The sequence below is a fragment of the Danio rerio genome, chromosome 4 (assembly GCF_052040795.2).
Source record: "Danio rerio strain M-AB ecotype USA chromosome 4, GRCz13ab, whole genome shotgun sequence".
NCBI lineage: Eukaryota > Metazoa > Chordata > Actinopteri > Cypriniformes > Danionidae > Danio > Danio rerio.
Window position 1 is genome coordinate 35235442 of NC_141024.2, and position 24713 is coordinate 35260154.

General features: G+C 37.5%; 1 long non-coding RNA gene and 10 other non-coding genes across 11 annotated transcripts; 1 reads left to right on the top strand and 10 right to left on the bottom strand.

Moving 5' to 3' along the window:
- Positions 1–832: 832 nt before the first annotated feature.
- On the bottom strand, positions 833–5699 carry LOC141381779 (uncharacterized). The gene is made up of 2 exons (XR_015483917.2): positions 4332–5699; positions 833–1130 (listed from the first exon to the last, which is right to left on the bottom strand). It is a non-coding gene; the product is annotated as an uncharacterized LOC141381779 (long non-coding RNA).
- trnar-ucu (transfer RNA arginine (anticodon UCU)) lies at positions 1584–1672 on the bottom strand. The gene is given in 2 exon segments: positions 1584–1619; positions 1636–1672. It is a non-coding gene; the product is annotated as a tRNA-Arg (tRNA).
- On the bottom strand, positions 2364–2437 carry trnat-ugu (transfer RNA threonine (anticodon UGU)). Its single transcript has one exon. It is a non-coding gene; the product is annotated as a tRNA-Thr (tRNA).
- trnar-ucu (transfer RNA arginine (anticodon UCU)) lies at positions 3183–3271 on the bottom strand. The gene is given in 2 exon segments: positions 3183–3218; positions 3235–3271. It is a non-coding gene; the product is annotated as a tRNA-Arg (tRNA).
- trnat-ugu (transfer RNA threonine (anticodon UGU)) lies at positions 3965–4038 on the bottom strand. The gene has a single exon. It is a non-coding gene; the product is annotated as a tRNA-Thr (tRNA).
- Positions 4785–4873, bottom strand: trnar-ucu (transfer RNA arginine (anticodon UCU)). Its single transcript is given in 2 exon segments — positions 4785–4820; positions 4837–4873. It is a non-coding gene; the product is annotated as a tRNA-Arg (tRNA).
- Positions 5700–6383: 684 nt separating the features above from the next.
- Positions 6384–6472, bottom strand: trnar-ucu (transfer RNA arginine (anticodon UCU)). The gene is given in 2 exon segments: positions 6384–6419; positions 6436–6472. It is a non-coding gene; the product is annotated as a tRNA-Arg (tRNA).
- Positions 6473–7163: 691 nt separating this feature from the next.
- Positions 7164–7237, bottom strand: trnat-ugu (transfer RNA threonine (anticodon UGU)). The gene has a single exon. It is a non-coding gene; the product is annotated as a tRNA-Thr (tRNA).
- A 746-nt stretch (positions 7238–7983) lies between these two features.
- Positions 7984–8072, bottom strand: trnar-ucu (transfer RNA arginine (anticodon UCU)). The gene is given in 2 exon segments: positions 7984–8019; positions 8036–8072. It is a non-coding gene; the product is annotated as a tRNA-Arg (tRNA).
- Positions 8073–8763: 691 nt separating this feature from the next.
- On the bottom strand, positions 8764–8837 carry trnat-ugu (transfer RNA threonine (anticodon UGU)). The gene has a single exon. It is a non-coding gene; the product is annotated as a tRNA-Thr (tRNA).
- A 14085-nt stretch (positions 8838–22922) lies between these two features.
- Positions 22923–23004, top strand: trnas-cga (transfer RNA serine (anticodon CGA)). Its single transcript has one exon. It is a non-coding gene; the product is annotated as a tRNA-Ser (tRNA).
- The last annotated feature ends 1709 nt before the right edge of the window (positions 23005–24713 follow it).

Sequence of the window (24713 nt, forward strand, 5' to 3'; positions counted from 1 at the left end):
AATTGCAGTTAAAGATCCCAGTGCCAAATACAAAATTTCTACACTATATAGCAAATTTGTTAATGCTTCCAAAGAATCTACAAATCATAAAAGACTGGCTTGGATTGAAGACTTTCAAAACTTTCAAAAGATATTACAGAAAATGAATGGGAAGAAAGTTGTCTTCAAGCGCAAACATTATCAATCAATACCCGTTTTAAATTAATCCAATATAATTGGGTAATGAGAACATATATAACACCAGAAATGTTAAATAAATTTAATAGAAATATTCTGGACATTTGTGGAAAATGTTTGACTTACAAGGGCACACTGTTCCATTGTGTTTGGCAATGTGAGCACTTGCAATTCTTTTGGAAAGAAATAATTGGTGTAATCTCTAAAACTATTGGTAAAGAAATCCCTGTTTGCCCTAAAATCTGTATCCTTGGTCTTTTCCCACCTGCCTTATCGCTGAAGTCATATGAACAGAAGTTTATAAATCTGTGTCTATTACATGCGAAGCGCCTGATTGCCATTCACTGGAAAAGTACTCATGCTCCATCTTTGTCACTCTGGATTTAGGAAATGTCTTCCTGTATAGCAATGGAAAGGTTGACTTATTCAATCAAACAAAAAATGCACATATTCTACAAGATTTGGGACTTCTTCCTTTATTTTTTAAATAACAGTGCACTGACTGTTTAGTAATCCCAAACAATGTGACTGTTAAAATACACTGTGTTTGTAATGACTAACTTTAATATACTTTCACTGGAATGTATATGTTGAAATGTCAATTTTTTAATGGTATTTATTTTTTATATATTTTTAATTTTTAACAAAATTGCCCTTTTTATTTTTATCTTTAAGTTTATTTTAGTTAATCTTTATTTTTATTTATTTGTTTTTGTATTACTTTCCTCGCATGAGAATGCATTTTTTTATTCTATTCCTTTCTTTTTTTAATTTTTAATTTTTATTTTGAACGTCGGGATGGGGCGGGAGTTCTTTGATTGGTATTTGGTTACAAATACAGTAAGAATGTATCACACCTTTCTGAAACAATAAAAGTGTTAAAAAAAAAAAAAAAAGAAAGCCACTCTCCCATAATCTGAGGGAAAGGTGCAGTTTGGATTTGAACCTAGCACCTGCTGTTCCCAAGACAGGTGCTCTGGCCAACTTAGTCTTAACACTAAAAGAAAAAACCTCTGGATACGATACTTCCAAACGCAGTTTCATCTAAGACAGTGGGGGGGAAGCAAAATTTACTGTGCTTTCTACTCAGTTACTTTGCACATGCATAAAGAGGCTCTTGTACGACAAATCCAAAAGGCGTGATCTCAACAATAGGTGGCAGTTACTTTTCCCCAAAACCACAGGTTGCCGACGAGTCATTCCTCAAGCCCACTAGGCCCTACACCGTTTTCTAATCTCCCTTATTTAAAGCAGCTCAATTAAGTCATCGGCTTTATTGTAGAGTACCCCTAGTATCTGAGCCTGCACTGCGCAATGAAAGAAAGAAGCAAAACGGGATGGACAGATGCCTAAAATGTTAGAAACGCACCACACCTTAAGTCAGTGAAGAAAAAGAGCAAAGCTTGCGACTCTGGTGGGACTCGAACCCACAACCTTTGAATGGCTCAGCTCACAGCCTAGAAGTCCAATGCCCTATCCATTGCGCCACAGAGCCTAAGTGCTCTTCTTCCTCTAGAAATGTCGCACAGAAAGCACTTTTTAGTACTCTCTGGCCCATGAAAGAACAGCCAACTGCGGACAAGGCACTGCTGGAATTCAAAGCCAGGATCTCCTGTTTACTAGACAGGCACTTTGACCAACTAAGCCACAGCGCCAAACAACCTTGACACAGGCTAAATGTTTAATTCCAAAAAAAAAAAAAACTAACAACGGCAGCGCTGCATGTGGGAATGTCTGGACTTGAAATATTAAAGTCCAATTGGTTAGGCATTACCACACTATGCTATATAAAGGCATCGTCCAAAGCCCTCTTGAACGAGCAGCGTTCTTAAGGATTTGAGTGTTGTTAAGAAACACGACTGCTAAACATCCCGCTGCGTAAACACTCGTTACTCTTAACAAAAGCAAACACAAAACCTGTACATTAGGCACTGCTGGGATTTGAATCCAGGATCTCCTGTTTACTAGACAGGCGCTTTGACCAACTAAGCCACAGCGCCAACGCTGAATTGGAGGGAAGACGTTTTTGCACACAGAGACCAAAAAAAGACAGCAAGTCTTAAAATGGCAAGCAAAGAGGTTGTTTAACTCTATTTGTCGCACTATTCATTACGCCTCAAAGCTATACAATTTTATAATTCATTCCGGTGAGCTCTATAAAACAAGCACACGCACCACCTGGACTAAGGCGCTGCTGGGATTTGAGCCCAGGATCTCCTGTTTACAAGACAGGCGCTTTCACCAGCTAAGCCACAGCGCCACAGAAGCTCGCAGTAACAGACATTTGCCCGATAACAAAAATCAAGAAGAAAAAATAATACACAACAAAAACCAGCATGTCAGGATGCAGAAAATGCTGACAAGCCGGACGCGGTCTTTTAGAGTCTGGATGATCATGTCTCAAGCCTGACCATGTCATCCAAACCCAGAGTCAGCTCGGAAAGTGGAAATCAGGACAAACATATGCTATCGGCCATTGAAAGAGTTTCAGATCAGAAAGCCACTCTCCCATAATCTGAGGGAAAGGTGCAGTTTGGATTTGAACCTAGCACCTGCTTTTCCCAAGACAGGTGCTCTGGCCAACTTAGTCTTAACACTAAAAGAAAAAACCTCTGGATACGATACTTCCAAACGCAGTTTCATCTAAGACAGTGGGGGGGAAGCAAAATTTACTGTGCTTTCTACTCAGTTACTTTGCACATGCATAAAGAGGCTCTTGTACGACAAATCCAAAAGGCGTGATCTCAACAATAGGTGGCAGTTACTTTTCCCCAAAACCACAGGTTGCCGACGAGTCATTCCTCAAGCCCACTAGGCCCTACACCGTTTTCTAATCTCCCTTATTTAAAACAGCTCAATTAAGTCATCGGCTTTATTGTAGAGTACCCCTAGTATCTGAGCCTGCACTGCGCAATGAAAGAAAGAAGCAAAACGGGATGGACAGATGCCTAAAATGTTAGAAACGCACCACACCTTAAGTCAGTGAAGAAAAAGAGCAAAGCTTGCGACTCTGGTGGGACTCGAACCCACAGCCTTTGAATGGCTCAGCTCACAGCCTAGAAGTCTAATGCGCTATCCATTGCGCCACAGAGCCTAAGTGCTCTGCTTCCTCTAGAAATGTCGCACAGAAAGCACTTTTTAGTACTCTCTGGCCCATGAAAGAACAGCCAACTGCGGACAAGGCACTGCTGGAATTCAAAGCCAGGATCTCCTGTTTACTAGACAGGCACTTTGACCAACTAAGCCACAGCGCCAAACAACCTTGACACAGGCTAAATGTTTAATTCCAAAAAAAAAAAAAAAACTAACAACGGCAGCGCTGCATGTGGGAATGTCTGGACTTGAAATATTAAAGTCCAATTGGTTAGGCATTACCACACTATGCTATATAAAGGCATCGTCCAAAGCCCTCTTGAACGAGCAGCGTTCTTAAGGATTTGAGTGTTGTTAAGAAACACGACTGCTAAACATCCCGCTGCGTAAACACTCGTTACTCTTAACAAAAGCAAACACAAAACCTGTACATTAGGCACTGCTGGGATTTGAATCCAGGATCTCCTGTTTACTAGACAGGCGCTTTGACCAACTAAGCCACAGCGCCAACGCTGAATTGGAGGCAAGACGTTTTTGCACACAGAGACCAAAAAAAGACAGCAAGTCTTAAAATGGCAAGCAAAGAGGTTGTTTAACTCTATTTGTCGCACTATTCATTACGCCTCAAAGCTATACAATTTTATAATTCATTCCGGTGAGCTCTATAAAACAAGCACACGCACCACCTGGACTAAGGCGCTGCTGGGATTTGAGCCCAGGATCTCCTGTTTACAAGACAGGCGCTTTCACCAGCTAAGCCACAGCGCCACAGAAGTTCGCAGTAACAGACATTTGCCCGATAACAAAAATCGAAGAAGAAAAAATAATACACAACAAAAACCAGCATGTCAGGATGCAGCAAATGCTGACAAGCCGGACGCGGTCTTTTAGAGTCTGGATGATCATGTCTCAAGCCTGACCATGTCATCCAAACCCAGAGTCAGCTCGGAAAATGGAAATCAGGACAAACATATGCTATCGGCCATTGAAAGAGTTTCAGATCAGAAAGCCACTCTCCCATAATCTGAGGGAAAGGTGCAGTTTGGATTTGAACCTAGCACCTGCTGTTCCCAAGACAGGTGCTCTGGCCAACTTAGTCTTAACACTAAAAGAAAAAACCTCTGGATACGATACTTCCAAACGCAGTTTCATCTAAGACAGTGGGGGGGAAGCAAAATTTACTGTGCTTTCTACTCAGTTACTTTGCACATGCATAAAGAGGCTCTTGTACGACAAATCCAAAAGGCGTGATCTCAACAATAGGTGGCAGTTACTTTTCCCCAAAACCACAGGTTGCCGACGAGTCATTCCTCAAGCCCACTAGGCCCTACACCGTTTTCTAATCTCCCTTATTTAAAACAGCTCAATTAAGTCATCAGCTTTATTGTAGAGTACCCCTAGTATCTGAGCCTGCACTGCGCAATGAAAGAAAGAAGCAAAACGGGATGGACAGATGCCTAAAATATTAGAAACGCACCACACCTTAAGTCAGTGAAGAAAAAGAGCAAAGCTTGCGACTCTGGTGGGACTCGAACCCACAACCTTTGAATGGCTCAGCTCACAGCCTAGAAGTCCAATGCGCTATCCATTGCGCCACAGAGCCTAAGTGCTCTGCTTCCTCTAGAACTGTCACACAGAAAGCACTTTTTAGTACTCTCTGGCCCATGAAAGAACAGCCAACTGCGGACAAGGCACTGCTGGAATTCAAAGCCAGGATCTCCTGTTTACCAGACAGGCACTTTGACCAACTAAGCCACAGCGGCAAACGACCTTGACACAGGCTAAATGTTTAATTCCAAAAAAAAAAAAAAACTAACAACGGTAGCGCTGCATGTGGGAATGTCTGGACTTGAAATATTAAAGTCCAATTGGTTAGGCATTACCACACTATGCTATATAAAGGCATCGTCCAAAGCCCTCTTGAACGAGCAGCGTTCTTAAGGATTTGAGTGTTGTTAAGAAACCGACTGCTAAACATCCCGCTGCGTAAACACTCGTTACTCTTAACAAAAGCAAACACAAAACCTGTACATTAGGCACTGCTGGGATTTGAATCCAGGATCTCCTGTTTACTAGACAGGCGCTTTGACCAACTAAGCCACAGCGCCAACGCTGAATAGGAGGCAAGACGTTTTTGCACACAGAGACCAAAAAAAGACAGCAAGTCTTAAAATGGCAAGCAAAGAGGTCGTTTAACTCTATTTGTCGCACTATTCATTACGCCTCAAAGCTATACAATTTTATAATTCATTCCGGTGAGCTCTATAAAACAAGCACACGCACCACCTGGACTAAGGCGCTGCTGGGATTTGAGCCCAGGATCTCGTGTTTACAAGACAGGCGTTTTGACCAGCTAAGCCACAGCGCCACAGAAGTTCGCAGTAACAGACATTTGCCCGATAACAAAAATCAAGAAGAAAAAATAATACACAACAAAAACCAGCATGTCAGGATGCAGAAAATGCTGACAAGCCGGACGCGGTCTTTTAGAGTCTGGATGATCATGTCTCAAGCCTGACCATGTCATCCAAACCCAGAGTCAGCTCGGAAAGTGGAAATCAGGACAAACATATGCTATCGGCCATTGAAAGAGTTTCAGATCAGAAAGCCACTCTCCCATAATCTGAGGGAAAGGTGCAGTTTGGATTTGAACCTAGCACCTGCTGTTCCCAAGACAGGTGCTCTGGCCAACTTAGTCTAAACACTAAAAGAAAAAACCTCTGGATACGATACTTCCAAACGCAGTTTCATCTAAGACAGTGGGGGGGAAGCAAAATTTACTGTGCTTTCTACTCAGTTACTTTGCACATGCATAAAGAGGCTCTTGTACGACAAATCCAAAAGGCGTGATCTCAACAATAGGTGGCAGTTACTTTTCCCCAAAACCACAGGTTGCCGACGAGTCATTCCTCAAGCCCACTAGGCCCTACACCGTTTTCTAATCTCCCTTATTTAAAACAGCTCAATTAAGTCATCGGCTTTATTGTAGAGTACCCCTAGTATCTGAGCCTGCACTGCTCAATGAAAGAAAGAAGCAAAACGGGATGGACAGATGCCTAAAATGTTAGAAACGCACCACACCTTAAGTCAGTGAAGAAAAAGAGCAAAGCTTGCGACTCTGGTGGGACTCGAACCCACAACCTTTGAATGGCTCAGCTCACAGCCTAGAAGTCCAATGCGCTATCCATTGCGCCACAGAGCCTAAGTGCTCTGCTTCCTCTAGAAATGTCGCACAGAAAGCACTTTTTAGTACTCTCTGGCCCATGAAAGAACAGCCAACTGCGGACAAGGCACTGCTGGAATTCAAAGCCAGGATCTCCTGTTTACTAGACAGGCACTTTGACCAACTAAGCCACAGCGCCAAACAACCTTGACACAGGCTAAATGTTTAATTCCAAAAAAAAAAAAAACTAACAACGGCAGCGCTGCATGTGGGAATGTCTGGACTTGAAATATTAAAGTCCAATTGGTTAGGCATTACCACACTATGCTATATAAAGGCATCGTCCAAAGCCCTCTTGAACGAGCAGCGTTCTTAAGGATTTGAGTGTTGTTAAGAAACACGACTGCTAAACATCCCGCTGCGTAAACACTCGTTACTCTTAACAAAAGCAAACACAAAACCTGTACATTAGGCACTGCTGGGATTTGAATCCAGGATCTCCTGTTTACTAGACAGGCGCTTTGACCAACTAAGCCACAGCGCCAACGCTGAATTGGAGGCAAGACGTTTTTGCACACAGAGACCAAAAAAAGACAGCAAGTCTTAAAATGGCAAGCAAAGAGGTTGTTTAACTCTATTTGTCGCACTATTCATTACGCCTCAAAGCTATACAATTTTATAATTCATTCCGGTGAGCTCTATAAAACAAGCACACGCACCACCTGGACTAAGGCGCTGCTGGGATTTGAGCCCAGGATCTCCTGTTTACAAGACAGGCGCTTTCACCAGCTAAGCCACAGCGCCACAGATATTCGCAGTAAGAGACATTTGCCCGATAACAAAAATCGAAGAAGAAAAAATAATACACAACAAAAACCAGCATGTCAGGATGCAGCAAATGCTGACAAGCCGGACGCGGTCTTTTAGAGTCTGGATGATCATGTCTCAAGCCTGACCATGTCATCCAAACCCAGAGTCAGCTCGGAAAATGGAAATCAGGACAAACATATGCTATCGGCCATTGAAAGAGTTTCAGATCAGAAAGCCACTCTCCCATAATCTGAGGGAAAGGTGCAGTTTGGATTTGAACCTAGCACCTGCTGTTCCCAAGACAGGTGCTCTGGCCAACTTAGTCTTAACACTAAAAGAAAAAACCTCTGGATACGATACTTCCAAACGTAGTTTCATCTAAGACAGTGGGGGGGAAGCAAAATTTACTGTGCTTTCTACTCAGTTACTTTGCACATGCATAAAGAGGCTCTTGTACGACAAATCCAAAAGGCGTGATCTCAACAATAGGTGGCAGTTACTTTTCCCCAAAACCACAGGTTGCCGACGAGTCATTCCTCAAGCCCACTAGGCCCTACACCGTTTTCTAATCTCCCTTATTTAAAACAGCTCAATTAAGTCATCAGCTTTATTGTAGAGTACCCCTAGTATCTGAGCCTGCACTGCGCAATGAAAGAAAGAAGCAAAACGGGATGGACAGATGCCTAAAATATTAGAAACGCACCACACCTTAAGTCAGTGAAGAAAAAGAGCAAAGCTTGCGACTCTGGTGGGACTCGAACCCACAACCTTTGAATGGCTCAGCTCACAGCCTAGAAGTCCAATGCGCTATCCATTGCGCCACAGAGCCTAAGTGCTCTGCTTCCTCTAGAACTATCACACAGAAAGCACTTTTTAGTACTCTCTGGCCCATGAAAGAACAGCCAACTGCGGACAAGGCACTGCTGGAATTCAAAGCCAGGATCTCCTGTTTACCAGACAGGCACTTTGACCAACTAAGCCACAGCGGCAAACGACCTTGACACAGGCTAAATGTTTAATTCCAAAAAAAAAAAAAAACTAACAACGGTAGCGCTGCATGTGGGAATGTCTGGACTTGAAATATTAAAGTCCAATTGGTTAGGCATTACCACACTATGCTATATAAAGGCATCGTCCAAAGCCCTCTTGAACGAGCAGCGTTCTTAAGGATTTGAGTGTTGTTAAGAAACCGACTGCTAAACATCCCACTGCGTAAACACTCGTTACTCTTAACAAAAGCAAACACAAAACCTGTACATTAGGCACTGCTGGGATTTGAATCCAGGATCTCCTGTTTACTAGACAGGCGCTTTGACCAACTAAGCCACAGCGCCAACGCTGAATAGGAGGCAAGACGTTTTTGCACACAGAGACCAAAAAAAGACAGCAAGTCTTAAAATGGCAAGCAAAGAGGTCGTTTAACTCTATTTGTCGCACTATTCATTACGCCTCAAAGCTATACAATTTTATAATTCATTCCGGTGAGCTCTATAAAACAAGCACACGCACCACCTGGACTAAGGCGCTGCTGGGTTTTGAGCCCAGGATCTCCTGTTTACAAGACAGGCGCTTTGACCAGCTAAGCCACAGCGCCACAGAAATTCGCAGTAACAGACATTTGCCCGATAACAAAAATCAAGAAGAAAAAATAATACACAACAAAAACCAGCATGTCAGGATGCAGAAAATGCTGACAAGCCGGACGCGGTCTTTTAGAGTCTGGATGATCATGTCTCAAGCCTGACCATGTCATCCAAACCCAGAGTCAGCTCGGAAAATGGAAATCAGGACAAACATATGCTATCGGCCATTGAAAGAGTTTCAGATCAGAAAGCCACTCTCCCATAATCTGAGGGAAAGGTGCAGTTTGGATTTGAACCTAGCACCTGCTGTTCCCAAGACAGGTGCTCTGGCCAACTTAGTCTTAACACTAAAAGAAAAAACCTCTGGATACGATACTTCCAAACGCAGTTTCATCTAAGACAGTGGGGGGGGAGCAAAATTTACTGTGCTTTCTACTCAGTTACTTTGCACATGCATAAAGAATCTGCATGGCAAAAGCATGCATAGGGAGAATCATTTAAAAAGTGTTAAAATATGACCTTTAAGATGTGCAAAAACAGAAAAACATACAGCCATCAATATAAAGGCTAGAATCCTATTGGAGCCTGAAAATAATGTGATGCTCATGCTTCACCACTGTTTCATGATGACTATAGGAAAAACCTGTATATAAACTGTGGGTTTTGGAACATTGGTAGGAGAGAGATCGATCGACCAACTCTGCTGTAACAATAAATTGCTTCAACTTGACAACTTTGAAGACCTCAGCCTCTTTTTTGAAACTTAGAAGATGTTTGTCGAGATCCAGCGCAACTTTCCACAACATAATTTGGCGCCCAACGTGGGGCTGGATTGAGGGTGGTCAAAGAAGGTGTCAGTGGGCCGATCCTTGGCAGACACTCACGCAGAGACCAAAAAGCGCGCAGATTAAAAAAGGTGAGCAAATTTTTGCTTTATTTTGGTTCTCTGATGAGTGTACTGTGGGGTAGACCAGACGCCTGAACTTGACATTAAAAAATACCTCACCATTAAAAAGAACCTTTGAATTGACTACATTTATTAAAAAGAATGATAAAGTAAATGATAAAGTAATAAAAGAATAGTGAAGTGAACTATTTATAAGAAAAAGAGGTCTTCCAGGTTGTCAAGGTATGTGATTGTACTAACAAATGGCTGTAAATTATGCACTTACTAATAGCTTTGTATTATATACTAACAAAGGGCTGTAAATATATGCGTATGAAAGAGAGGTACATGCATGAATTGCTACGCGAGAGGCGTGAGCTGAACGCGCGGAGGCAGCGCTAGGGGTCGCTCTTTATAGATGTAATCAGAGAAAAGGAGCGCTCCGCGTCTCTGTACCCGCCTGTGGATTGAGTAAGACTCTCCCGATAGGGGCAGGGAAATTGGGAGGAGGCCTTTAATCTGATTCCAAAAGCACCTATAGGGAGGGCTGGATCTCAGTGAACTGGCCTGTGTAAGTCTTGTTAGTCTATATGTTGTGTTTTATGTGGTGGTCTGGACCAAAGTGAATGGGGAAATTTTTTCTTACAATTCCTAGAAAAGAGGATTGAATAAGAAAGCATATAATGCGAAATCTGTGAATAAGGATGTATGTGATGAGAGAATTGAATTTAAAGCATGAGTAGGGTGTGTGCTTAAGGATGTTGAGTGTTAGAGAGAAATTTCTGAGGTGTAGTGTGAGAAAAAAAGTAAGTATTATAATAAGAGAATAAAATATAGATAAAAATATTAATTGATTAGAGAATGAATAAAAATTGCACATGCTGTGCTGGAGGGACAAAGCAAACAAAGTGGCCACAACAATTAAGAAAAGCAGTTTTGCATGTAAAAAAGTTTGGTTTGTCTCCCAGGACCTGCTTGTGATGGTAAAGACACTTCAACTGTTCCCTCAAATTAAAATAAATAAAAGTAATATAAAGGAAGGCTTAGATTCCAGATTAAAAAAGAATAGTTTGCATGCAAATGATCTGTGTCTGTTTGTTAAGAGGCCTTGATAGCGACAGACGTTAACTAGTAACTGTTACTCAGATTTGGGAAGTTATTTAATGATGATATACATAGAACAGATTTAGATATAAAGAGTGAGTTCTGAATGTGTGGTGACAGTTAAGAGAATAAAAGCAGATTGGATTATAGAGATGTGCACAAGGAAATTCCTGTAGTTATCGCTTTAGTATTGTGTGTGTCTGTGTTTGTGTGAATGGTTGTGTAAAATTCCATATTAGTGGACAAGCAGAGCCGCCCTCCTGCACCGTCCCTTAAATAGAGCATGGCAGAGATGGACGCTCTCTGTGTTACACTGAGAGGAATGAATGACTGAATGAGCCCTGTAGATATAAAGGGACAAATGTTGAGTGAATGAGTCCTCTAAATGTGAAGGACTAGAATGTGAGAGTGTGTTTAAGTGTTTGTGTTTAGTAGTGTGTTTGTGATAAATAGTGAAATAAAATAATCATTATTGTAGATTATAATATTATAATATTATATATATAATATAAAGATGGACTGCAGATATTGTGTGATATAGAAGAGGTATATATATATAGAAGAGGTATATGATATATATTGGAAAATATAGAAGAGACTGATACAGTTTAAGGAAGAGATTAAAATATTTAGGAAATAACTATATTTAGTTCAAATAGAAAGATATAGAGAAATATTAAATTAAGGAGAAGTATATAACATAAGTTGACATGTGCATACAAAGAGATCATAATTTAAGTTCTTAGAATATAATTTAATTTAGGGAATAATAGCATCTGATTTAATATTAGTGAGGTGTAAAAGTGTATATTACAAAATAGTATAAGATAAATAGGATAAAGTAAATACAATTTGGAAGAAGATTATGTGTTATATAAAAGAATAAAGTAATAATTAAAAAAGTAAACATTTAGGAACAGAGGGGAATAACACATCATAGAAAATATTAGAATTAGGATTTAAAAATATATATATATATATAATATATATATAAATATATAAAAGATACTCATCTAAGAGAGAATAGAACAGAAAATAATGGCAAAAGGAAGGAACATTTGATGTAAGCAGTGTGTGAGAGAGAGAGAGAGAGAGAGAGAGAGAGAGAGGGGACAATGGGTCAATGACCAATACAGAGGGAAATTATGGAAGTAGCAAAAGAACTTAAAATGGATTAAAAGCAAGTAGGGAAAGGTTAAAACTAAAGAGATGAGTGTGTAAAAAAGAGTGAGAAAATGTACTATAGAATTGAAACAGATTTAGAAAATGTTAGAGAAATTCAAACAATGTAAAGAAAGGCTAACTAGTGAGAAAACACTAGAATAGATTAGGGAAAAAAAACACAAGCTGAAGCTAAAGAAAGGAATTAGAAGAAAACTAAAGAAACAGGAAATTTAAAAAAAGATACAGTAGACTTAGTAATAAATATTAAGAAGAATTAACTATTGGACAGCAAATAGAAGAACATAGATGAGAGGAGTCTTTATTTGATGAAGGAAAAATGGGAAAGTGGAAAAATGCTTAGATTATTAACTAAGCAAATTGTTATATTAAATTAAGGGGCAAGGAGATGGACTTTGAAGGGTCCGAGCCTTTTCGCCTGCCTGACATCCCTGAAGGCATTGGGAAATAGATTAAGGTGTTTTGAGAAACACAAGGAGCAACTTGTTGACTGTGGACTCTTATCACATGAACTAAAGCAGTGAGCCAGGCACTGCATGCAAAAAGCTACAGAGACTTTGACCCATCGACATATGTTCAAAAGACACTTTAAGAAGGAGAAACAAGAGACTGATGAACTGATCAAAAAGCTAAACTTTCCAGCAACATCAGCTGGGTGAAAGTAAAGCCAGCACCAAGAGGGAGGAGAAATGCTCAACACTTTAACTCCTTAAATAAGCAGGAAATGTGGGGATTCCTGAATACAACAATGCAAAAACTGCACCATCTATGGAACAGTTGCCTTGGGGTTTGAGGGAGAGAGATTGGCTGTGGCCTAGCAAACTCAATCTCAAAAGCCCAGTAGACATATGATCCAAATCAAGTATGTTGCAAATTAAAACAAAAGTGTAGCCTTTCTTGTATCAAATCAGACTCCTGTCAATTGATTAGTTAGAAAGTTATTTTATAAAATAGGACTTTACATTTAGTAAAGGAAATTTGAATTAAATAAGGATTATGAAATAAAAAGATAATATCTATTAATGAAAACAGATAGAAGATGTAATTAAGACAATTGATAATGGGAAAATAGATTGAGTAAAAACATCTCTGAAGCAGGGCTAGTAAAAAGAAGAATTTGTCTATGCAAATTTTTAATTTTAAAAGAGATTTAGCCTTAGAAAATTATTATCAGGAAGAAATTGAAGGAAAAAAGAACAGCACAAGAAAATAGGTCAACAGTGAAAAGCTCTAAGGGTAGTAAGAGATGATTTGGGGGAAAAAAGGGTTTAATGTTATAGATTTTGTTTAATATATCCATACAAGTAAAAAAAAAAGGAAACTAAATTTGAGGACTAAAAATTAAAGCAAAACAGAACAAAAAGATTAAATGATTTTTCAGTTAACTTGCAAAAATTACATGAAAGATGTGTATACAATCAAGTAGATGGGTTGCCTTAGAAAGTAAATATTAATCAAGAGAAAGTTAGAGAAAAAATAAATAAATGCAACATTCAAATGAACAAATAGTTCAAAATGATTTAAAGAAGTACAGTTAATACTAAAAGAAATATTATCATTGCAGGACTTGAATTTAGAATTATAAAATTAACCAGTACAGTGAGGGTTAAACTTAAACCAGATGCACATCTGCAGAGAAAAGAAGAAAGAAAAAAGCTGAAATAAATATAAAAAACAAAATTGAAGTTTTATTAAGAGTGGGAGTATTAACACCTGGTGATTATAATATGCAATCCATAGGTCGTTGGATATTTCTATTTAGATTATATTTCAATTTAGGTATGACAGTGTATGTAATTATTAAGATTTGAATTTAAATTGAATAAATACTTTAATTATGCTGCATCAAAGCAGGTAAAAAGCAGAAGATATAAGAAAAATAAATGAGAGAAAAATCTTTCAACTGAAGTTCCTACATTTTATGAACAAACGTTCCTCCTGATGTCAATTATTGTTGATAACTAGTTTCTTTTCAGCCAAGTTTAGGTAATTAGCAAAAGAGGATAGGTACCTATTAGTATTTTCATTTGCTGCTGAAAATTATACATACACAAAGTCTGAAGATCTTATGATGAACAGTAGTGTGTTACACTATATTTACACTATTACACTATAGTTACACTATATAGTTGATTTAAATATCAGCAGCTCCTTATAGCTCTAGCTCAATTAAAAGACAGAAAACACATGATGACTTTTAGGGAAGACTGAAATTTAGCATTGATGGAACAGAGAATTTTACAACAAACTGCACTAAAGAAAATTTATGAAACAGGAAAGATTGCAAAAATAAGGCCCTAAATTAACAGGAAACACAGATTCAATAAAAGCATTTGAGATGATGAAAGAAAAATTAGTTTATCATTAAAGGAAACAATACAGATTTGAAAGTTAAACAAGTGACAGAATATGAGGTAGCAAGTCATCTATAGTGCTTATAGAGCTACAACCTCAATTGAAGAACATTGTGAAAATTAAACAACAAAAACGTCTCTGTGAACAATCTAGCATGAAAGGGGGAAATAGCCTATATACATAAAAGACTAATTGTTGTGCCAACAGCATCTCCAAGTATACTTATTGCCGATGCACATGAATTTGATCAAGGGTGAAGTATTAGGAAACTTATACAGCAAGGAGATTGGTATCCTTATTCAAATGCAGTGCTTAGTGAGTTTTGTCCATGTGACATCTATGCTAAATATAATGTGAGGGAAGGAACAGCGAGCAGTACCTGAAGTGACTTTTAAGCATTTAGTAAAGAGGGTTTGAGGTTATATTAAAACAAGTACAAGACAAGAAATACATGTTTGTACTACACTGTAAAAAATTGCTGTTAAAAAACGATCAGATTCTACGATAAAATAATGTGTTTTCACTAAAACAGTAATATTCTGTTAAAAACAGTGCTTTCTGGGTAACATTTTTGTTTTCGAGAAAGTAACCAACTGCAGAAAACTGTGAGCTAACAGAGTTCAGATTCGATGTTTTGAAGTCTGTGTTTGAAATCACGCTTTGTGTCCTTGTTCACTATTTCATACACTAGTTAACTAAAATAGTTCACCAGACAGTTTTAATGAACACTAATGAGTGAATTCAGACACTGATGAACACCTGCTGTTAATAATCACAATTACTGATGAAAATAAACAAGAAACACAAACAGTGACTTGAGTTACAACATTAAATAAAATAAAATAAAACAGCTTCAGTCTCAGCAGAGGATCATTAAACAACTTCACAAACAACAGCAGACACACACTTATTACTGACTGCTTTGACGTCCATACTATTCTCATTGAGATCCAACAGAAATTAAGGTGTTTTTTGTGTCACCGTAATGGAGTGAGGGGCTGGTTTAGTTGGGTTCTTCACCCTTGAACTCATTTAAGAAGACTTTCCAACTGCTGTAATACAGAGTTTACAAAACGTTTGTACTATAGTAATAAAGTTGGGAAGTCAATACATAGAGAAATCTATTTATCTGAAATCAGTTTTGATAAATGTTTTGGTATAAATCTGGATGAAGGGCCTCATGCAATAGATTTTATGCTTAGTTGCAGGTATTAATTTAATTAATGAGAAGTGGAAACAGAAAAGATACCTCTGAAATTACTTAACAGTTAAAAAATAACATACAAAAACAGTTCAGTTATGACAAATACACACTCAGACCTCATGAATCTGACCTTGTATCTCAACAATGGTAACATCTCAAATGTTTCATGCTGCAATGCATGCTGGGAGTGGCACTGTACAAATATCCCAGCATGCATTGCGGTATAAATAAATGTTGTATAATGGTCTAACAGTTTTCTTTATTTGTGTTTGATTCTGCTGTTGTTTATGTTTAGACTTTCAGTTGCCTGTTTGTGAGTTAAACTGTTAATTTTGTTAGTTGTCACCATTATTTAGGTTCATATGCTGATTATTGATGTCTCTTTGAGTGCGATTTACACCATAGAGCAGTGTTATTGTCCAAGATATTCTTAAAAACTTCCAGAAATCATTGCAATATATATATACATATAATGTAAAACAATAGATTAAACATCGAATAGGAGCAGTAAATTTTGTTATACTAAATGAGAACAGACTCTGCCATTTAACAGCAACATAAACATCACCAGATCTTATTTAGGTTTTTTGGCTGGCTTGCCTCAACAAAGGAGCTTTTTAAACAAAGTTCTTAACAATTGCAGCAGCCAAGACATATAAATGTTAAAAATGACAGGGCTAAGAGCCCAACTAAAGCAAACTCTGTTCTCCATGATGGTGACGTAAAACTTTCACCTTTTTCTCAAGAAGAACTTTAGTAGATGTTATACAAAAATACATGTATTAAGTAATAAGTGTAGCTGGTGATGATGTTTGTAGAGTTGTTTAATCATCCGCTGATCATTTAAATGATTTAATCATTTGTTGTTCTTCAGGTTATTTCATTATAAAGCTGTGACTAAAGTTTTGTATGTTCTGTTCTGGTTTTTTCCCTTCAGTATTTCTTCATTTGTTCATTGTTAATCCTCAATTATCATTTAATTAGTCAGTTAATTAATGAATTTACTTCAGCTTTGCTCCATGTTTCTTGAACACTCAGTAGTGTGGACACTTCAATTAAAACTGAACTATATGCTCTGGGGTTTAAAGGGTTAAAGGTGTGAGAGGTAAAAACACAGTGTAAAAATGTATTTTAACAGTAATATACTGTTAATTTACACAACGGAAGTAGACTGTAAAAAAACAGTAGATTGCTGGCAACCACAGCTGCCAGTAGATTACTGTTAAATCAAGGAAAAAACAGTATTTTACTGTAAAACCTGAAGCTAATTTCTTCTGTGTGTCACCGTTGTGGAGGAGAGTAGAGCCAGTGTATGAGTTAAAGATGAACAATGAACTGCTGATGTTATTCTGCATGTTTCTCTATTTAAAGATAGCGGCTGTTTAGTTGCTGATGCAGTCAGAATCTCTCTGGTGATTCCAGATTTACATGTATGTGTGCTGTTGTGAAAAATAAGACATTAGAGTTAAACCGAACTTTTCTAATTAACTAAAATAAGTTATCATTATAAGTATGCTTCTAAGCATGTATAGCACATTACTTCATAAACTCATTCAGCAGTTGACCAAGTTGAGACAGTTGCTTGAGAAATGAGTTCACTTGAGCATTGTGTAAATCAATGTAGTCCATATATTTTTACAGCAACATACTGTAAAATAACAGTACATTGCTGGCAACTGCAGCTGCCAGTATTTTACTGTTTTTTAACGGGACAATTTTTAACAGTGTACTTAACAGGTTGGGATTAAAATCTAGTTGTGATGATTAACTATATTTCTCATGAATAAAAACATCCATTCTTAGATTTGGACTATCATCAGAAATAATTTCAAATAATGATTGTGCATTAATAAATTTTGAGTAATTAAAGTAAATTAAAAATAGCTAAATAAGTAAATAAGTGATTAAATAAATAATCAAATAACTAAATAAAACAGTTAAAAAAGTACTGTTAATTAAGAATGAATCAAAGGCTAGAGTGAAATTTATCAAGAACAATCACAAGGACTGGTCAAAGGCACCAAGAAGATCTATTAAGGCCATAACTTTTTTGAAAAAACGTAAAAAATAGTAAACCTGATTGAGTTTGGATTGGTAAACTGGACTGATGTGTAAACTGATGCTTTAATGAGTTTTTATGTAAACTAACAGAAACAGGAACACTGCATGGAACGCTAATTGCACATAAGAATTTTTGTCGTATAAGAAAAACTAACTGCCATGTATGAAGTTATTTATTTACAGGAACAGAACAGGGAACGACAGAAGGAAACTGTTTTGGAAGATGTTCCTGCTGTTGCTGCTGCTGATGATGATGCAAATAAAGATGAGTGAAAGCCTAGAGGTAACTTCTCCAAAGGTAAAGGATTATCTCAATCTGACAGAGTTGGACAAGAGTATCAAACAATTGTCTCCTTAATTTTTTGGAAAAAGGCAAATATATCACAACAAAATGAAGATAAAGAACAATCATCTAAAGAAAAATGCCGACCCAGAGGATTTGCATGAATCAAACTGATACATATGCGATTTATGAAGAAATTGACTATGACCAGATCTCAGATGATCAGCTCTTAGAAGAAACTAATAACAGTGATTGGTATCGTTGGACAAATACACAGTTGGAAAATTACAAATATCCAATTGTCTAATATGTTTTCTAATAGCCTCTATAAAGCTTATAGTGGTTATAAATCTTTATGATTATAGACATTGTGCAAAATTCAGGAAAATAACTGCAATATACCATACAGTGACACACTGTTTTGCCAGGCTTGATGTCTTGATACTATAGGAAACTTCAAATTTACATTAGAGAACAATGATAGGTTGAAAAAAGACTGTAAAGAAATGTACATCAGAGTTCAACCAGCAGTAAGAGTGATCCCAATAAAATAAGTGATAAATAAGAAATTAGAATATGAATGTTACGAGAGGATCAGAAAATGTAGGAAAATTTAAAGGAAATTGTGCAATAATTTGGCATTTGAATGACGAAATGTGAGGAAAAGAAAATGCTTATATGCAAACCTTCCAAATGGCTACAGCTACAATAAAGAGTATAATGTTGCCAGTTTCTGAAGCTGCAATTATGAAAGATGAAAAAAAAAGTGATAAGGCAGTTAACCGCACACTTGGTATTTGTACTGGACAATGTACAATTCGCAAGATAATTTCCCCTAATACAAGAATATATACAAATAGTACACTATTACTGGATCTGTGGATCAGGAGTATTAGGCTCCAATATTCCATTGAATTGGAAAGGGATTTGTACTAGAGTTAAACTAATACAGAAAGTAATAATAAATGATTGGGTTAAAGAGTAACATGACATACAAAGACCTAAGCATTGAAAGCAGCAGAATTATAAGCATAAAGTTAAGAGACAATATACACCTGACTCAGAAGTTCACATAGATACAATTGGCCAACCTAGTGGAAAACCAGATACGTTTAAAGCTAGAGATATAGTAAAAGCAGGACTCGAGGTTATAGTAGTGTGTATAATTGCAATGGGAAAAATTTAAGTATGGATTAACTACGTTTATTACAACCAACAAAGATTTATACATTACACAAATGATGCCCCTACAGCATTAGGAGAACAATTGGCTCTGACAAGTAAAATTGCTTGTCAAAACAGTGCACCAATTGCTGCACCTATACCTAAATAATACTGCCCTAGGTGGATCTTTCATGGAAGCTATGCGGAAATTGGAAAACCTGAGAAAAGTAAAAGAAAATGCTAGAGCGGATAAGAACTTCAGTGACTGGTTTGCTTCTGTATTTGGATCATGGAGACAATGGATGCTCAAGATTGAAATATGAGGAATTGCTCTACTTGTTTTTGTCCTTCTCTTTTGTTGTGTTGTGCCTTTTCTCAGATTGATGCTGGTTAAAGCTGCTGTCAAGCAGATGGCCAATGTGCAAATGAATAGAATTGTGCATGACTGCAGAGACCATGTCTATGAAGTCTTTGGGCCAGATTTGGACCAGTTGGATGAGTTTAAAAAAAAAAATTCAGTTAGGGAGAGCAGGATCTTTTACTCCTTCTAAAGTCAAAAGTAGAGGGAGATGTTTGGTTCTGTTTCTCCTCTGAAGTGCGGCGGAAGGATGCTGATAATTGATAAGTATGTAGATGGGCAACTTTTTGGTTGCACAAGTATGTTAAGACTTTGCAAGTGTTGGATTCTTAAGTTGCACTTCAGTGAGGGATTTAGGAAAAGGACTTTTTTGATTAAGTCCTTAAGGGGGGATTTATTTAGGAGAATCATAGAGGAACTTTTATTATGTAATCACTATATAATCACTGTATAATCTGCCACTATTAAAATACACTGTTAAAACATATAAAAATACATTCAAGTGATGCAGAGCAAAACACACAGAAGTAAACAGCGGTGAATTAAGACCATTCAGACAGCACATGCAACATGTATTGATGTATTGACCATGACAAAAACAACTTAAAAACAACTTTGCTCAACCTGCATGGCAATAGCATGCATAGGGAGAATCATTTAAAAAGTGTTGAAATATGACCTTTAAGATGTGCAAAAACAGAAAAACATACAGCCATCAATATAAAGGCTAGAATCCTATTGGAGCCTGGAAATAACGTGATGCTCATGCTACACCACTGTTTCATGATGACTATAGGAAAAACCTGTATATAAACTGTGGGTTTTGGAACATTGGTAGGAGAGAGATCGATCGACCAACTCTGCTGTAACAATAAACTGCTTCAACTTGACAACTTTGAAGACCTCAGCCTCTTTTTTGAAACTTAGAAGATGTTTGTTGAGATCCAGCGCAACTTTCCACAACAATCCGAACAAACAAATCGTTCAGCAATGCTATCAACATAAAATTTGAGCAGGGTAACAAGATCAAAGTTCAAGACATTAGATTTATTAATATACACAGGCACCTTTCTTTATACAAAATTAAACTTTATTGACTAATCTAACAGAAACTAACACCTAACACAAACACACATTCATACAAGCATAGGGGAGAGTAACAAACGTGAAGAGGTTGAGAGGATGTAATGATGGGAAAAACCTATGAGTCTGTAAGAACAAACCAAGCAACCAAACGTAATCAAATTCAATATAACCCTTCTATTGTCTCTTTAGAGTTAATTTAGTTCACAACAGTTTAGATGTTGGGAGAAAGGTGATACTTGCGGTCTGTTCGTGATGTCCGAGCTCCCGTTGTTAAGCACGTGGTTGGTTGGCTGATCTTTGTTCCTCACGAGGTTGTAGTTTCAAGTTGAAGCGGCAAAAAGCATTCTGGGCGGTGAAATGTCCGAGCGCGGTCCAATTAACCCTTTCTGTCTGGGTTTCTGCCTGCTTTTTTGGAGGTTTCTCGGTCTGAGGAAGTTGTAGAGGGTTCCAAGAGCGAAGAGAGAGAGAGATTTTAGCTTGGTCTTCAACTATATAGGGCAGGTTCGGATGCACCCTCCATGGAAAGTTGACCAATTAGAAGCTAACTTCCTGGAATATTAAATTTATGGGTCTTTATCCGAGGCAGAATAATTTGCATAGGCAAATTTTATGTAAATCGGGACAAACATGTTAAAGTCTCTTAAAACGTTAATATATTGTACTCATTAAAATAAAATGTCAACGATCAATTTGTACAGCGAGTAAGCTTTTCGAAAAGTCCAAACTTGAACAGTATACGAGGATGCTTAGCCTAGGTACAGTTAAACATTATATGCAAGGGTATTAAAACCAAAAATATTAATACAAGAGAAAAGGAAACTTTGCAAAACATATGATTAAACATAAAGAGTAAAGTTTATATGAAAACAGTGTTAAACAGCAAATAGTCCTTTGTAAGTCATTCCTTTGCTTAGAGCCGCATGGCACATTCCGTTGGGTCGTAAATACCTTGGAATTAGGTTTCGAGCCTTCTCTGGGCAAAGTTGGCTGGTTGTGGAATAAAATGCAAAATGTTTATGTGTCTGGTCGGCCATATTCGTTACACTTAATTTAATTCACAGGCCATATAATTCAATAAATACAATTCAGTAATTTATATAAAGCATAAAATGTCATGAATATTAACATATTAATTAGATAAAACTAACATCTGCACTGGAAAAAAAATATATATATTTAGCCCAGCTTTGTAAGCTCAATTTAAACAAGAAAAATATTCATCCTAAAACATGAAATAAATGTTATAGAAACCAAAATTTAACTTTCTCAAGTATCAAAATATTGTTACAACACCAACTTATACATTTTTTGATTGTATTTCTTGAAAAGTAAAGCTTCAATGAATGATCTGGCAGATAGAACCTCATAATTCCAAGCGGAAAATGACTTGTGTTTTTTTACTTCAATTCGCAAGTGCAAAGTAACTGACATGACAGAGACCTTAAGGGTTCTCTAAATGCAAATGATCAATGTATGAAAGAGAAATGCTACACACACATTGTTTGATATATGGAATGCAAAAACTTTTAAGCTCAATATCACAAAATCATTTAGAACGCAGATAGAACCTTATAATTCTAAAATGACAATTTGCCAAACCTATTTTACACAATCTAATTTAACTTAATAAACAGTTTTATCTTAAAATGTAATCAAAATTCTCTAAAACTGGACTTTTCCACCAAGCTCTCAAATTTTGCCATATTTCCTTCTTTTAGATATTGGGATATAATCTTTTCCAGTACTCTTCTGCTTTGCGTGTAACAAACAGGTCTTTAGATAAGCAAGAATAAAACATTTTTAGTATACCATCTTTGAAAGCATATTGATTTTCTTTAAAGTTAATCACCCTTCCTTCATCGCTGTGCCTTTCCAATTTATTCTCTATCTTTGACAAGAGTTATTGAAAATCAATTTACTAACTTGAAAAAAAATAGACCAAAAGAATGGAAAGAAATTATAGAAAACAACAGAAAGACCTTCTGCAGTTGCTATCGATCTATTTAATGTCTCCTACATGACATGGAGTCCAAACTATTGTGTTGCACTGATGTCTACACCTACAACAACCATAAACCCAACCTCAAAGTAACCTGTCGTGTTTTAGCAACATCCACACCAACCATAAGCTTAAAACCCCATCTCACGGTAAACTTTAGTGTACCCTAAAGGTCTGCACCGACCACAACCCTAAACCTTGCCTACTTAAAAAGCTTAACCATGGAGCCTGGATGGCTGAGTCGGTAGAGCATCAGGCTTTTAATCTGAGGGTCCAGGGTTCAAGTCCCAGTTTGGGCATATAAGACCCTTTTTGTGGAGCCACAGCTTTTGCGGTTGAGTTATTGATTGCCGAAAGTTTCATCTGGATGCACCACACGACACGTGTGCTAGCCATGAGGACATGGCAGTACAGGTAGTTGTGGCCGAGTGGTTAAGGCGATGGACTCGAAATCCATTGGGGTCTCCCCGCGCAGGTTCGAGTCCTGCCGACTACGTGCTGGCAGTGCGCAGTATTTTAATTTGCGACCTTCCTTGATTGTTAACAACTCCATTGTTTCTTGTGAAAAGGGATGTGATGGTAGGCAAAAGCCACAAAAATAAATCGGCAGCCATGGTACCTAACTGCCCTGGAGGCCCTCCATTTTCAAAGACATTTGACAGAGAGTGAATGTCCAGTGGTTGTCCCATAGCTTGCCGTGATCATATAATGGTTAGTACTCTGCGTTGTGGCCACAACAACTCCAGTTTGAATCTGGGTCACAGCAGATTTTTCAAGGTGATATTGTCGTTGGACTCTGTGTTGCCATCCGAAATCTCCAGCCTCCTTTTAGTGCAGGCTGTGCTAATGGCACGTCCTGAATGTTTATGTTTCCTAAAGTGTGGAAGACTAGTGATACGATCTGAGCAACGGGACCTTTGATGCCAGCATGCTGTGTAGATAAGCATTGATCAAGTCACGCTTCTAAGGCATGGAAGGAATCTTTTCAATTGTTAAGTCTCCATTCATTGCCACAACAACAGTAACCCCTTCTGCAGTTGCTATTGATCCATTTATTGTCTCCTACATGACATGGAGTAAAACTATTTTGTTTTACTGATGTCTACACCTACAACAACCATTAACCCAACCTCACAGTATCCTGTTGTGTTGTAGCAACATCTACAACAACCACAAGCCTAAACCCCACGTCACAATAAATTTTTGTGTACCGTAAAGGTCTGCGCCGACCACAACTCTAAACCTTGACTACTTAACAACATTGCCATGGAGCCCGGATGGCTCAGTCAGTAGAGCATCAGACTTTCAATCTAAGGGTACAGGGTTCAAGTCCCCATTTGGACACTTATAAGACCCTTTTTGGGGAGTCTTTATTTAAATCTTGTGTATAATATTACAGTCCCTAAATATGTGGAAATGATCTGCCAATACAATTTCACATTTTCTCCAGCATTCACCATTTTCTGATCTCTACTTTGAAAGTATTTTATTTTAGGTGATATAAAAAACCTGATAACATTTCTCCAAGTAAATCCCCTCCATTAATCGGAATTAATTGTGATCATTTGTGTTTCCCAAAGAGTTCCTCATTTGTTAGTATTAATTTGGCTACCCTTTCCCATTTATGTTTTGTATACATTATTGAGTGCTTCTTTGTTAATGTCAGACAGGTATAGTCTTGATACTAGTTTTTTTTATTAACCTTTTTGTAAGCATCTATAAATACCTGCACTACTGTTGTTTTTATGTCTTCAGAATCTCTTATGCTTTTATTGAAGTAGTCTCTAACTTGAAGGTAACGGAAAAAGTCTTATTTATCTAAGTTATATATATTGGAAAGTTGTTGAAAACTTTCTAATTCATTATCAGTAGTGTTGAGACAGAAGGATGTTATGGCCTACAAACTCCATTGTTTAAATCTTAGATCTAGTTTTGCTGGTTTAAATTGAATATCATGTTCAACCCCTCTTAATATCTTAGCTTGTTTTTCACATTTAGGATTCTTTAATTCTTTGTACCAAATTTCTAAAGAGCTCTTTGTCAGGGAATTCAATTTATGCAATTCTGTATGTTAGAAGTTTCTATCTCCTAATAATTATTGGAGATGTAAGTGGATTAGTAATTGTTCAAATTCTTTCCACTTTGCACAGTATTTGTCATTGCACCAACAAACTATGCGTCTAAGCTGTGCTGCATTACAATAAA